At 35.3% G+C, this 14166-nt stretch overlaps 1 protein-coding gene and 1 pseudogene across 6 annotated transcripts in view; one reads left to right on the forward strand and one right to left on the reverse strand.

Annotated features, from left to right (window-relative positions):
- ERBB4 (erb-b2 receptor tyrosine kinase 4) overlaps positions 1-14166 on the reverse strand; it is a 1120478-nt gene that overhangs the window by 1004374 nt on the left and 101938 nt on the right. The window lies entirely within an intron of this gene.
- Positions 12882-14117, forward strand: LOC106974146 (60S ribosomal protein L36-like; annotated as a pseudogene).

Raw genomic sequence — 14166 nt, forward strand, 5'->3', positions numbered from 1 at the left:
TCAGCTTGGGCTGCCATTACAAAATATTCTAGGATGGGTGGCTTAAACAACAGACATTGATCTCTCACAGTTTTGGAAGCTGAGAGGTCCAAGATCAAGGTGCTGAGAGATTTGGTTTTGGGTGAGGGCCCTCTGCCTTTAAAAAAAAAATGTTTATTTACTATGAGAGAGAGAGAGAGAATGGGGAAAAGGCAGAGAGAGAAGGAGGCAGAGAATTCCAAGCAGGCTCCATGGCGTCAGTGCAGAGCTTGAACCTACAAACCCTGAGATCATGACCTGAGCCGAAATTAAGTCAGACACTTAACTGACTGAGCCACCCAGGCAAGCCAGTGAAAGCCTTCTACTTGACTTTCAGATGGTCTTCTCACTGGGTGCTCACAGGTTCTTTCCTTAGCATATGCACAGGTGGAGGGAGAGGAAGAAAGGGAGCAGGCTCTCGTCTCTTCGTCTTCTTATGAGGGTTCCAATCCCATCATGAAAGGACCACTCTCCTGACTTCATCCAAACCTTCCAAAGTCCCCAACTCCAAATGACCATACGTTGGGGGTTGGAGCTCCAACATATGAATTTTGGGGAAGACATAAACATTCAGTTTGCAACATTCATATTACTTGTAATTTTAAGATACTGGGTGTGGGTGCATAAAAACATATACATGTCAGTGCACGTACAAATATTTGTCTTTAATGCATAGTATTATAATAGATCCTCTTTTAAAGAGTTGAAATTCATTAATAATTTAATTGATTCACTTACTCATTTTCCAATTTCTCACTTAATTTTCGAGGACTTGCTATGTGTTAGAGGAGTGAAATGCACCTTATTCACTTTTATATAATATGATTTAAGACACATGAATATATTATGCAATCAATCCATACCTAGAACGGAATTAATCAGTGTCCTGTTCTAAAGTTAATTGGACCCAGAATATTGATTATATTTGTGATTTTGTAAAATTTCATGCATTACGACACTATTACTGGCTCTAGTAGGAAAGCTTTTTTGTGTTTTCTACTTTAAAACATAATGTTCACATGGGGCCACCCGGGTGGCTCAGTCGGTTAAACATCCAATTTCAGCTCAGGTCATGGTATCATGGTTCATGGGTTCAAGCTCCACATCGGGCTCTGTGCTGACAGCTCAGAGCCTGGAGTCTGCTTTGGATTCTGTCTCCCTCTCTCCCTGCCCCTCCCCACCCTCTCAAAAATAAACATTAAAAAGAAAAATTTTAAATGTAAGTTAACTTATTTACACTATTTGTTCAATATATTTCTTAAATATCTGTTACATTAAAATGGATTTGTCTAAGTGCAAAGTTATAAAAATTATATTGCTGAATACATTATGAAACCTAAAATATCTAGGGAGCTTTCAGAAAAAGTTCTGAGAATATCGGACATTCATGCCTTTTCTTAATACCTAAAGAGATTATCATGACAGATATTTCTATTTTATAACATTCATACCTAAATCCAAATTTCAGAAATATTATATAAACTATTCACCAAAAATATAGTCAAGTATATATTCTTATATATTAATGTATCTTGAAAACGGTTTCAAGAAGTAAATACAATATTGCACAATTTAATTTTCCACTTAGAAACTAATGTTTGGTATGTTAGAAATGACAAGCTATGCCCAGCCTACCATTATGCTCAATATAAATGAAATTTAAATCTTAGGGAAATACTTTAATTTCTTGCTTTATAAATATATTTATTAAATTATTTTTAACTCATTTGGCAAGGTCTTATAATTACCTCTTCAAATGTATACATAATGTGCTTTAATTATAGAGAATGCGATCTGTTTGAGTCTTCCCATTCAACAAATCAAAAGTCTCAATTATATCCACAAAGGTCTTTGTCTTCCCAGTCACGGTTTTTGCTTTTTCACTTTAAGCATGCCTTCTTATAGAAGTTCCATTCTGCATCTTACTCAGAAGTACAGTCTCATTATTTCTGAAGTCCTGTTTTAGACGTCTTAATAAACTACCCTTCCAGTATTACAAAGTGCATGATAGGGTAACAATCGGGCTTCCTTCATGGCATACCTCACACTTACTGGCTGAATGGCTCTCTTTCCAGGTAGATGGCAAGCATTATGAGGTCAGGGCATAGTGTATACTTGGCACATGGCACAGTGCCTGGCTCAATAAACGCTTGCTAAAAGAATGGATTGATCATAGCAATATTCTATTATATAATGTTTTGTGTTTGTTTATTTTTAGGGGTCTTTTTGCTTCCTGCAAATGTATATTCTACTCTGAGCTAAGACTTCTAGGTCAAATACTGTTAATATGCTATAAAGATGCACCACACACAAAAACAGACAAATAGACCAATGAAAAAGAATAGAGAACCAATGGAATAGAATAAAACTGGACCCACAAATGTATGGCCAACTAATCTTTGGCAAAGCAGGAAAGAGTATCCAATGGAAAAAAGTCTCTTTAGCAAATGGTGCTGGGACAACTGGACAGCAACATGCAAAAGAATGAAACTAGACCACTTTCTTACACCATATACAAAAACAAACTCAAAATGGTTGACAGACCTAATGTAAGACAGGAATCCTTCAAAATCCTAGAGGAGAAAACAGGTAACAACCCCTTTGACCTCAGCCGCAGCAACTTCTTACTAGACATGTCTCTGAAGGTAAGGGAAACAAAAGTTGTCAAAAATTTAAGATAATCTGAGTAAATAAGTACTGAATAGAGCTACTGATATAATAATATTCATGATACTTAACTCCACAGAGATAATTATGAGGAGAGCAAATAAAAACACAACCCAATTGCAAGCAAATGCAGATGATAAGCATACTAAGAGAAACAATCCTATGGACAGAAAACATATCACAGTCACCACATGCAGTGTTCAACTAAAGTTTTGTAATTTAGCTACTGTCTTTTAGAAAGTGACATCAGAAGGTGCCCAAAGCTGACAGTGTCAATCTGAATCACAGAAGAGGTATCACCTTTGAGGCAAAGAGAGAAGACCATATATAAAGTTCAGCAAGTAGTCAAGAGCTGGTGACCACTGGTAATATTACATTCATCTATACTGGGAAAATGACATACTGATCAATTTCAGTTCACACTGCAAGTAGGAGCATGAAGTAAGTATGGCATGCATGTAACTTATTTTTACCTACATGTGGGATATCTGCCTGTGAGCTTCTGGATTAGTGTACAAATACATATGTGAAAATGATTAATACTAAGTAATTGCTATCTACACAGCATAGGTAAACTAACAATAATTATAATTCTGCACGTGCATCTATTTTTAACATTCTTTAAAATCTGTGCATTTGGTGCTCTCTCTTCTTAGCTTTCATTTTGTGTATTCAATTTTTTAAAAGGTGATATGCTGGGCAAAGAGAACCTTTGATTAAGGTACATTTTCACTAGGTGTGTACAGACACTTACTTGACCATGTGACTTGAACTACTGATGGGAAGATTTGTCTGTAGTCCTGATTGGCTCAATAGTATGTTTTTAATCACCAAAATATATTATTAAAATCTAAATAGCATTTTGGCAGTCTGTGTTTAATCACATAAGATCAAATGTTTAAAAATAACAAATTTTAGAATATAATCCATAATTCTTCTCAACTACAACTATTATTAATCATATTTAATTTTTTTCCTCATAGTTATTAGGTATCTTTTGACAACTCCTCTTTAAATTTCTCCCCACTCCCACTGTCTCCCTGGGTTTCATACAGGCCTGGGTTTCATACAGGCCTACGATTAAAATGCCTACTTAGTTATTGGAACCAAAAACACAATCTTTGTTTTTACTTTCAAACCTATAGATTGGTTATTTATTAAATAAATATTTATTGAAGACTTACTCTCTATCTAGCACTGCCTAGGCTATACAATAATGAGTATTCCAGACACTAGAGAGGACACATCAGTGAAATTTTGTGCTATTATTGTTGACTCTTCTAATTACCCTCCATTCAGCTAAACCACATACATCCACAAGAAATGAGTATAGTGCATCTATGATCATAAAAGCCTGCTCTCCTCCCACTTCCAATCAGAAGGGAACAACTTTTCAAGGCTACATAAAAATAAGAAGGTCCTGTGATATCCTAAAATGTATCTCCACTGTCATGCATCAAATAATACATATACTCAAACTTGCTACACAAAACAAGTTGATTTGTTACTAGAACAAATCTCTACTGATAGTTGTGCCCTCTACTGATAGTTGTAGCTTACCTAGCCAGATTGCCTTAGGTTAGCACCTAGATTGTTCTGCTGTAGAAGTAGTGCTGCTATGAAACAAACAGTTGAGAAATTCAATATATACTTACAGAAATCACAAATACCTTATTTACTTATGTCCATAATAAAATTTTTACTTGTCTTCAGAACGAAAAATGTAAGCAGAAAGACATTCATCAATTTTTCAATCACTTTATTCTACCAGAGACAGTGACCTATGTTTATTTATGATGTATAGAAAAATAATCCGATAGGTGATAGCTAATGTTAACTATGTACCCATGAAAATTATTGCCCAGAAATACAAATACAGGCATTCATGGTCACATCTGCCTTTTATATATGATGTTTTAAAGATGTAAGCAGATTTTTTAAAGCTTTCTTGAAAAGGTCATTATAAAATAATTATAATACTAAGTTCAAGAATGTAATTTAGTCTTATAAATCTACCTCATTATTGATCGGCTCAAATCTTCTGAAGTTAAAGAAAATCAATGTTTAATAACCTTTAGTTTGATACTGACATTTACCCATATATTAAAAAAAATAATTTTATTTACTGATACAGAACAGTCTTCATATTGTATCTTTTAAAGGAAGGTACAACACAATTTGCAATATGTTATCATTTGTGTGAAAAGGGAATAAGAAAAATATATCTATATATGTGTAATTATATAAAAGTATATTATAGAGTGTCTCAGAAAGGATATCCAAGAAAATAGTAACATTATCATTTCTAGAAACCAAAATTGGGTGGCTGAAAGACAGGGGTGAGGGGAGGACTGTCAAAGAGTGAGTTTTCTTTTGTACCTTTGAGTTTTCAACTTTTTTTTTTTTTTTAATTTTAGAGGAAGAGAGAGTGAGTGAGCTGAGTAGAGACAATCTTATGCAGGTTCCCTGCTCATTGCAGAGCCTAATGGGGGGCTCAATCCCAGGACTTTGGGATCATGCCTTGAGCCTCAATCAAGAGTCAGATGCTCAACTGACTAAATCACTGAGGCACCCTGAATTTTGAATAATTTGAATGCCTTAACTATTTATTTTTTTAATTTAAATTTAAATTTTATTTATTTTTATTTTTTAGAAAGTACTTTTTTAAATTTTTTCATGTTTATTTATATCTGAGAGAGAGGGAGAGAGAGAGCACAAGGTGGGGAGGGGCAGAGAGAGATAGAGATACAGAATCTGAAGCAGGCTCCAGGCTCTGAGCTGTCAGCACAGAGCCCTAAGTGGGGCTCGAACTCACAAACTGCAAAATCATGACCTGAGCCAAAGTCGGACATTTAACCAACTGAGCCACCCAGGTGCCCCTGAAATTGAAATTTTAAAAAATCTACTGACACATAATGTATACATATGTATATGTGTGTATGTGTGTGTATCCTTATAAAATGTTTCCAATAATCAATATATTATTATAAAGTAATTGCATACTTCTCCCAAAGTACTAGGCAGTTGTTTTCTAAAACAATAACATCAAAAAGCCTCCTCAAAATAAAATACATGTATATTTTAAAAGAAAATTTAATTGCATTTTCGTCATAAATATTATAGTATAAAAAGTAATATTGAGTCAGGGAGAAATATTATTCACATCTGAAGAAAACTAAATTTACTAGCAATTCATAACTCCACTTCTCTCTTTTTCTTGGTTACCTATGTATCTCCATCATTTCACTACATATAAATTAATCTGTCAATGAATAACACTTTTAAGATAAGTGTCTGTGTTTCATTTATCTCTCCTACCATTTTTTTTTTATTTTCTTATTTAAATTCGAGCTAACACATATGGTAAAATTGGTGTCAAGTACAGAATTTAGTAATTCATCCCTTACATATATCACCCAGTGCTCATCACAAGTGCCCTTCTTAATCCCAATGTAGCCCCTCTTTTTTTTTCAATGTACGAAATTTATTGTCAAATTGGTTTCCATACAACACCCAGTGCTCATCCCAAAAGGTGCCCTCCTCAATACCCATCACCCACCCTCCCCTCCCTCCCACCCCCCATCAACCCTCAGTTTGTTCTCAGTTTTAAACGGTCTCTTATGCTTTGGCTCTCTCCCACTCTAACCTCTTTTTTTTTTTTTTTTCCTTCCCCTCCCCCATGGGTTTCTGTTAAGTTTCTCAGGATCCACATAAGAGTGAAAACATATGGTATCTGTCTTTCTCTGTATGGCTTATTTCACTTAGCATCACACTCTCCAGTTCCATCCACGTTGCTACAAAAGGCCATATTTCATTCTTTCTCATTGCCACGTAGTACTCCATTGTGTATATAAACCACAATTTCTTTATCCATTCATCAGTTGAATGTAGCCCTTCTTAATCCCTTGTCCTCCTCCCTCCATCAACCCTCTGCTTATTCTCTATGGTTAATCTTTCCTAGCATTTTCTTGCTAGTTGATGTCCATCATTTAAACAGCAATTTGGAGGAACAGAAAAGTTTATATATTTTTCATTTCTTTGTCCCTGTCCACTAGCTGTCTTAATAATCAAATTCTTGATATGCTGTATAAGTCACCTAATCATGTGAATTATTAGCTCCTCAGTTCAATTATAATCATAAAGTTTTCTTCTGAATCAATTTTCACATATTAAAACATTTATCTTCAGAAATGTTTTGGTGTCAAAAATTACAATCAAAGACTTTTCATCACCATGTTCATTTATACATTGTCTGAGCTTCTTTATTAAGTATTTGAAACTCTAACAACTTTGGAAATATATTATTTGTCATTGTTCCCCATTTTTAAGTGTGTGACATCACTCTTCCTAGAGGGCTTAAATCAAATCTCAAACTATAATCTCTGATGTTGTAGTTACTTGTTGATTGCATTTTATTGCCAAATGTATATTAAACTAATTATTTTAAAAATACTGTGGCTATGGCTTGTACAAATTAGTCCTTTTTCATAGTGCATTTTCTTCTAATTATGTATTTCAATGTGTTTTAATATTTTTATTCTGTGGCTGAAACAAAGAAGCTGATATTTTATTAGTCTCTCAAAAAAATCTCGTCTCACTCTTTCTGGGTCTCTCTTCCTTTCCCTCTCTCTCCCTCTGTCTTTCTCTTTATGTGACTACACACACACACACACACACACACACACACACACACACAGGAACTCTGAGGAACTTTTATATTAATGATGAGTATGCAACAAATGTGAGAGTGTGTAACACCACTGATCTATAAGGCAATGTATGTGTGAGTGTGTAATATCCCTGATCTATAAGGCATCTACTGAATGAACTTTGATGATTCTCTAGAAGTAATGAATTTGTACCACCTATTCACAAACTTTCATGATCACCCCCTTTTGAAGCAAAACCTATATTTTAAAAATACCTTGCAGACTGTGAGTGCAGTTTAGGGTCACATAATAGGAGCTAAAAGCTAATTGTCCCACCACCCATAATGTAAACAGGAGACAAAGGTTTCAGGATTATGATAGTCTAGTCAAAAAGTGCTGACAGACTTCAACAGATATAAACAACAGTTAAACACTTTTGCTTTTACATGGGACAATAGTTTTCTGATAAATCTCTATACTTTTGGGTGTTTCAAGTTACAGGATAGTGTATAAAAATGTCTTTTGTATTTATCTACATTACTTAACAGTATCTATTTGTAATAGATACCTGTTTTACATCATTTTAGTGGAGAATCAATTTGTCATTCCATTCCATTTCTAATGCAGTAGTCCAACCCAACCCAGAATGCATTATTGATATGGAAATGAGTGTAATTAGCAGCGTAAATGATCTGTTATTTATGATACAAGTTAAAGCAGTAAATCACCATTGGTTCACTATCATTACTATGCAAATACAAGAAGGCAGTTAATGGTCCATGTGTTAAAAACAAGCCACTTGCTTGCTCATTTGCAAATGAAAGGCAAGGGTGAGGGTTTAAGGTAGAAATGACAGTTTATCATATTGTCAGTCCTGGTGCATGGACCTAAGAAAACCAACACACAAATAGTTGCACTAGTTTTAAAATCTACCCCCTTTCCATGAGCACTGGGTGTTACATGTAAGTGATGAATCACTGGGTTCTACTCCTGAAACCAACACTACACTCTATGCTAACTAATTTGAATTTAAATATATATATATATATATATATATATATATATATATATATATATATATTTTTTTTTTTTTTTTAAGGTATCCAGTCTCTCCACTGCTTATTTGGCCTTAAGCCTTCAAATTTATCTTTAGTTTCTTCTAATTTGGACAATAAGTATTGGAATAATTGTGAGTGCTTGTAATTGTTTTGCAGTGTATGGATACTTTTTATGTCAGCTGAGAAAAACACCATAAAAACTTCTATTATGAAATAAAATATCATTGATCACATAATTCACTTCATTTTGCAACAAATATATTTCATTCTCTTGTTAAGTAGGTAAACTAGCAATGATTTGAGGACCCAGAGACTAAAAGAAATATTAGTGAGCCTTTTTGGAAATTATGCAGTATACCTATAAGAAATTGTCCTTTCTTGCTTGGTCCCTCTTGTTTAATTTTTCAGGGAATGTCAGCTTGTGTGTGGGGGGGGGGGGAGGGGGCACTGGGTGCATAAGCTACAAGCTAATGTTTGCCTAGTGAAATGGGAACAAAAGTAGGATGCATGAAAAACTACAGGAGAAAGAGGGACTGAGGGCAATAGCAAATTCTACAAGCTTCATTTGTATGGGTCTGATAATTTTTAAACTACTTGGAAGTCATTTATAACATAAATACAGAACTTAGAACAATAATGCCTTTATGTTGGAAATGCATATAGTAGATAGGATTTCAATCTTACTTAGATAAATCAGCTCTATCTTTGCAACAGTATAAAAATAACTGACAAATCTCTTGTGGAATCTTTATTTTTCATTAAGCTATGGGCTCAAGAATGACTTACAAACTGGGCAAAGTTTTTTAATAAAGGAAATAATATATTTATATACAATATATTTATATTTATATCACTTAAATATATAATATGTATTTAATTTAATATATAAATATTTATATATTTAAACATAATTTTTTAATTTATTTTAATTATTAATTTTATTTATTAATTTAATTTTTAATTTAATTTAATTTAATTTTTTTTAAATTACTTATACACAGTAATTAGACCTGTCTCTTAATTCATGTTTTTAGGAATCAAGTTATCTTTTATAAACACTATATTTTTCTTCCTTTAACTCCAAGGAAATAGCTAGATCATTGGGTTCCCTTAACTCACTGGTTTCCAAAGATAACTCCCTTCTTGGTATTTGCCTTTAAAAACTTTAAAACCATTGAGGAGATTAAACCAGAGGGAGGGTGAAAGGATTTAGGGTGAAGCCCACACATTAGTATCAAGAAGAGAAGAGACAAAAAAAAAAAAAAAAAATACACTAAATCTGGGAGAAGAGAAGTCTCAGGCAATATAGACAGAGTAGCCCAAGTCCCCCTCCCAGGCAGCACTTTTAGGAAATGGCCTAGGTACAGGGGACTATTTGCTTATTCCCCAATTTATGAAAGTCCTAGCAACGAAGAGATGGCACAAACAAATTAGGATAATTCAAAGAAAGTTAATATAAAAATTATTCATTTATAAAGTTGTTAGCAACACAGGGGAATAACAAAGAATAGTGTGGGAATGAGACCAGCTCCTCTGTGCTGGCATCAGCCCCAGGCCAAACAAAACTAAACCAAAGAAGAGAAATATACAGAGCAAGGAAAGTCTCACAGAGTCGGCTTCCTTTGTTGAAGAACACAGATAAAGATCTCACAGGGAGGAAACCAAGGAAACAAATACCCAGCCTCTCTATCCTTTATCACTCTGATTTCCTACTGTAGGTTCCCAAACGGATTAGTGGATAAACTTAAAAAAAACCCCAGAAAGTAGAGGAGTCCATGAATAATTATCCACCCACATCAGCCTTCCACTGAGTGGAAATGCAAAGCCAGAATTGTTTAAGTTGTGGAGCCTTACATCTTCCGAGGATCCCATAGGCTTGGGTAGGTGAGCATACAGAAATGATGGTCACGTTCTAAAAAACTAATCGTCCTCTCCCAAAATTGTATAGGACATTTGCCAACATTTACTAAGCTCTTAATCTGCCCCATGCATTATAATAAACACTTTATAAGAATTATCATCCTTCTCCTTTATAGTATTTTCAGACAGGTCCTTTTATTATTCTCATTTTATAGAATAGGAAACTGAGGCACAGAGGGATCATTATCTTGTTAAAGAACACAAGATAAAATTACGGTAGTTAGATTCAAATTTGCATGGGTCTGGTTCTGGAGCCTGTTCGCCATATTTAATACTTTCTAATATTTGACTAAAATACACTGACAAATCCCCAGTTGTGGAATGTAATTAAAACAAAATACGAAAATTGTAAATCAATTTAAAACTATTAAGTATAATTTGAGTTAGCAGGCTCTTATAACTAATGACATTAATAGTTTAATAATATTAATAATAATATCTATCATAACTTGCCTTTGACTCTGTACCATTAATTTGGAGGGGAAGCAGAAGAATGGAATTCATTCACTCATAGAATTGCACCATTGCTCTAAAAAGAGATAAAGAGGAAGGAACCATTTGGGTAAATATACTCATTGGGCAGATTAAATCATCTGCTTTGCTAAAATCTAACAGGTTAAGTATATATTTAATGCACTTCCACTAAAAGGAAACTTAATGATTTTGAGGACGTGAAAGGAATTCCACTGAAATATTAAAAACATACTTCTAAGATTCAGTAATTCATAGAAAGCCTTTCTGAAGAACTGTTTTATTCTGTTTTGTTTTGTGTCACATTTCGACTCAATATCAAATGTTTCAGAAATTTAATTTATAATGAAAACAAAAGTAAATAAGGAGGTAGATGAATGGATGGATGAACAGACAGAGAGAGGCAGACAGATACGGCTGTTGTTGAGTGAAGGCAGCTATTTGTTCCATATTACATAAATTTATCTCGAGTTGCTACATGGTTACTGGCCTCAAAGAAAGTCATGTCTATGAAAGAAAGTAGATTCATGCCTGGTACTTATTATGTATCCTGGCTCTAGACATTATTTTTTTCTTATATTAATACTTGTGTCTAATACACAGACATAGGATGTGTTTTACCTAAGGGAGAGCTGCATTTGCAAAAACTGTGTACATGACATATAACTAGTAGCCATATTTTTAAAATCTATGCTTTGCATACATTTAATTGTACTTAGGCCAGAATAGCTTCTTTTTGTTTTTACATAAGACCTACAAATAAAGAGAAACTACTCAAAATGAAGAATCACCTTCTAAAGCCAATTATGTCTCTTTGTAGGTTTTATTTACTTTGTATGCCTGCTATATACAAAAATTTTCACTTTATGTCATTAATACAAAAAAATCAAAGCATTTTATTTTCTTATAAACACAAATCATATATGTTAGAATTATTATTTTTGGTCATCAGGATCATAAGTGCCATAAAAATGCTGATGCTTAGTAAATAGGATTAATTAGCTATTAATCCTGTTGTGTGCATTTTGAGATCCCATCCAACAATCTTATTTAGTGTGAGGCAGCTAAGACAATGACTAACAGAGTAGTTCCTAAAAGGGTTTAATCTTATCTTGACAAAGCAAGAGGGGAAAGGCAGGGAGGGAGCAAGGTGAATAGAAACAGAGATCTCTGAGACACAAAGATTAAGAGACAGGGGCAGAGAGAGAAAGGCAGAAAAATAAGGAGACAGAGATTGAAATTGAGGCACTGATTAATGCACCTTCTGTCTCCAACTCTGGTCATGTCAGTATAAATGATAAAAGATGTGGTTGCCTGCCCACATTGCCTTTGCTTGGGAGGAACTGTGGGCTTAATTGCTTCTCATACCTTGATGATGTCATCCGGATTTATGGATGTAAATTTATATATTAATGGCTCCCTTTTTGAAAGACCTCTCCCCAGAACTCCAGGCTTATATATCCAGCTGTGTACTTAACATTTCAGGATGTCAGGTAGCATATTAAGCATAACATGACAAGGTAAACTCCTGATCTCATGGTCTACACTTCACCCAAACAGCAAATGTCACAATCTCCTTCATCTCACCTCAGTTGATGGCAATCCTATCCTACCACCTCCTCAGATAAAAACTCTTGAAATTATCTTGTATTCCTCTTTTGCTTTGAAATCCTGCACCCTGTTTCTCAGTAACCCTCCAGATTCTCTACCTTCAAGGTGTATCCAGAATCCCACTCCTCATTTCCATTGCAACTACTCTCAACAAGGTCAACACAATCTCTCACCTGGAGTATTGCCCTTGACCTCCTTCAGTCTATTCTCAACCAAAGAGCCAGAGTATGGAAAGTATGTCAAATCAGGTCACCCAACTTTTCAGAACTGAACAATAACTTTTCATATGCCTAAAAATTAAATCCATAGTCTATTACATGCCTTCCTACCCCTGCTGTCTCCATAACCCCACCTCTAATGACGTTTGCATTTTTAAAAATAAGTTTATTTTCAGAGAGAGAGTGCACACAAGCAGGATAAGGGGAAAGAGAAAGGGAGAGAAAGAAAGATCCCAAGCAGGCTCTGCACTGCCAACACATAGCCCGACATGGGGCACAATCTCATGGGCCGTGAGATCACAACCTGAGCTGAAATCAAGAGCCAGATGCTTAACTGACTGAGCCACCCAGGCACCCCATTGCTTGCATATTCTTACCCACCATACACACAGTTCTTACTACCTCCTTTAACACAGCCAACACAGGGCCTTTGCACTTGCTGTTCTACTAGCCTGCACCAAGATTTACCATCTTCTTTACTTCCCTCTGATCTTTGCTCAAATGCTACTTTTTCAGCAAGTCTTTCCCTGACGACCTTATGTAAAATTACAATTTCAATGTTCCAACATTCATTGCTTTTTTTAATTTATTATTCTCTGTAACATCTATCATCTAGTGTCTCATATATTTTATTTTGTCTCCTTTGACTCTAATAAGTCAATGATTTTGTCAAGTTCATTTATTTAAGAGAAAGAGAGCAGGGAAGGGGCTAGGAGAGGGAGAGAGAGAATCCCAAGCAGGGTTTGTGCTGTCAGTGCAGAGCTTAAACTGAGGCTCAATCTCATGAACCTGAGCTGAAATCAAGAGTCTGACACTCAACCGACTGAGCCATCCAGGCGCCCCAAGGATTTTTAGCTGTTTTATCCATGACTAATTTCTGATGACTAAAACATTAGTTAAACTTAATAAAAAATCATGGAAAGACAACACTTTACTGTCTTGTAGTAATCGAGGAAATATGTTTCTTTTGATCTTCCCCTCTCTGTCAGTATTACCCTGAGGGATGGCTTTCCCTAAAAGGAGGTGAAATAAAATATCCAATGGCCTTCCCTCCACCGCAGGAGCCATTGAGGAGCCATGGCTCTGCACTTACCCTATGGCTGTGGGCCTCAAGGAGTGCCAGAAGGTAACCAAGAACATGAGCAAGATTAGGCACAGCCTCCACTGTGGGCACCTTACCAAGCATACCAAGTTCGTGGGGGACATGATCCAAGAGGTGTGTGGCTTCACCCCCCACGAGCAGGAGAGCTATGGAGATGCTCAAAGTCTCCAAGGACAAGCTTGCTCTCAAGTTCATCAAGAAAAGGGTGGGGACACATCCGCACCAAGAGGAAGAGAGAGGAGCTGAGCAACGTCCTTGCAGCCATGTGGAAAGCAGCAGCCAAGGACTGAGCCCCTCCCCTCTCTATGTAATAAAGCCTTTTTGGAAAAAATAAAAAATCCAATGGCCTTAATGTTTATGCTTATTAAGAAATACAAATAGAGGGGCACCTGGGTAGCTCAGTCCATTAAGCATCTGACTTCAGCTCAGGTCATGATCTCATGGTCTGAGTC

This window comes from Acinonyx jubatus, chromosome C1, assembly GCF_027475565.1.
Source record: "Acinonyx jubatus isolate Ajub_Pintada_27869175 chromosome C1, VMU_Ajub_asm_v1.0, whole genome shotgun sequence".
NCBI lineage: Eukaryota > Metazoa > Chordata > Mammalia > Carnivora > Felidae > Acinonyx > Acinonyx jubatus.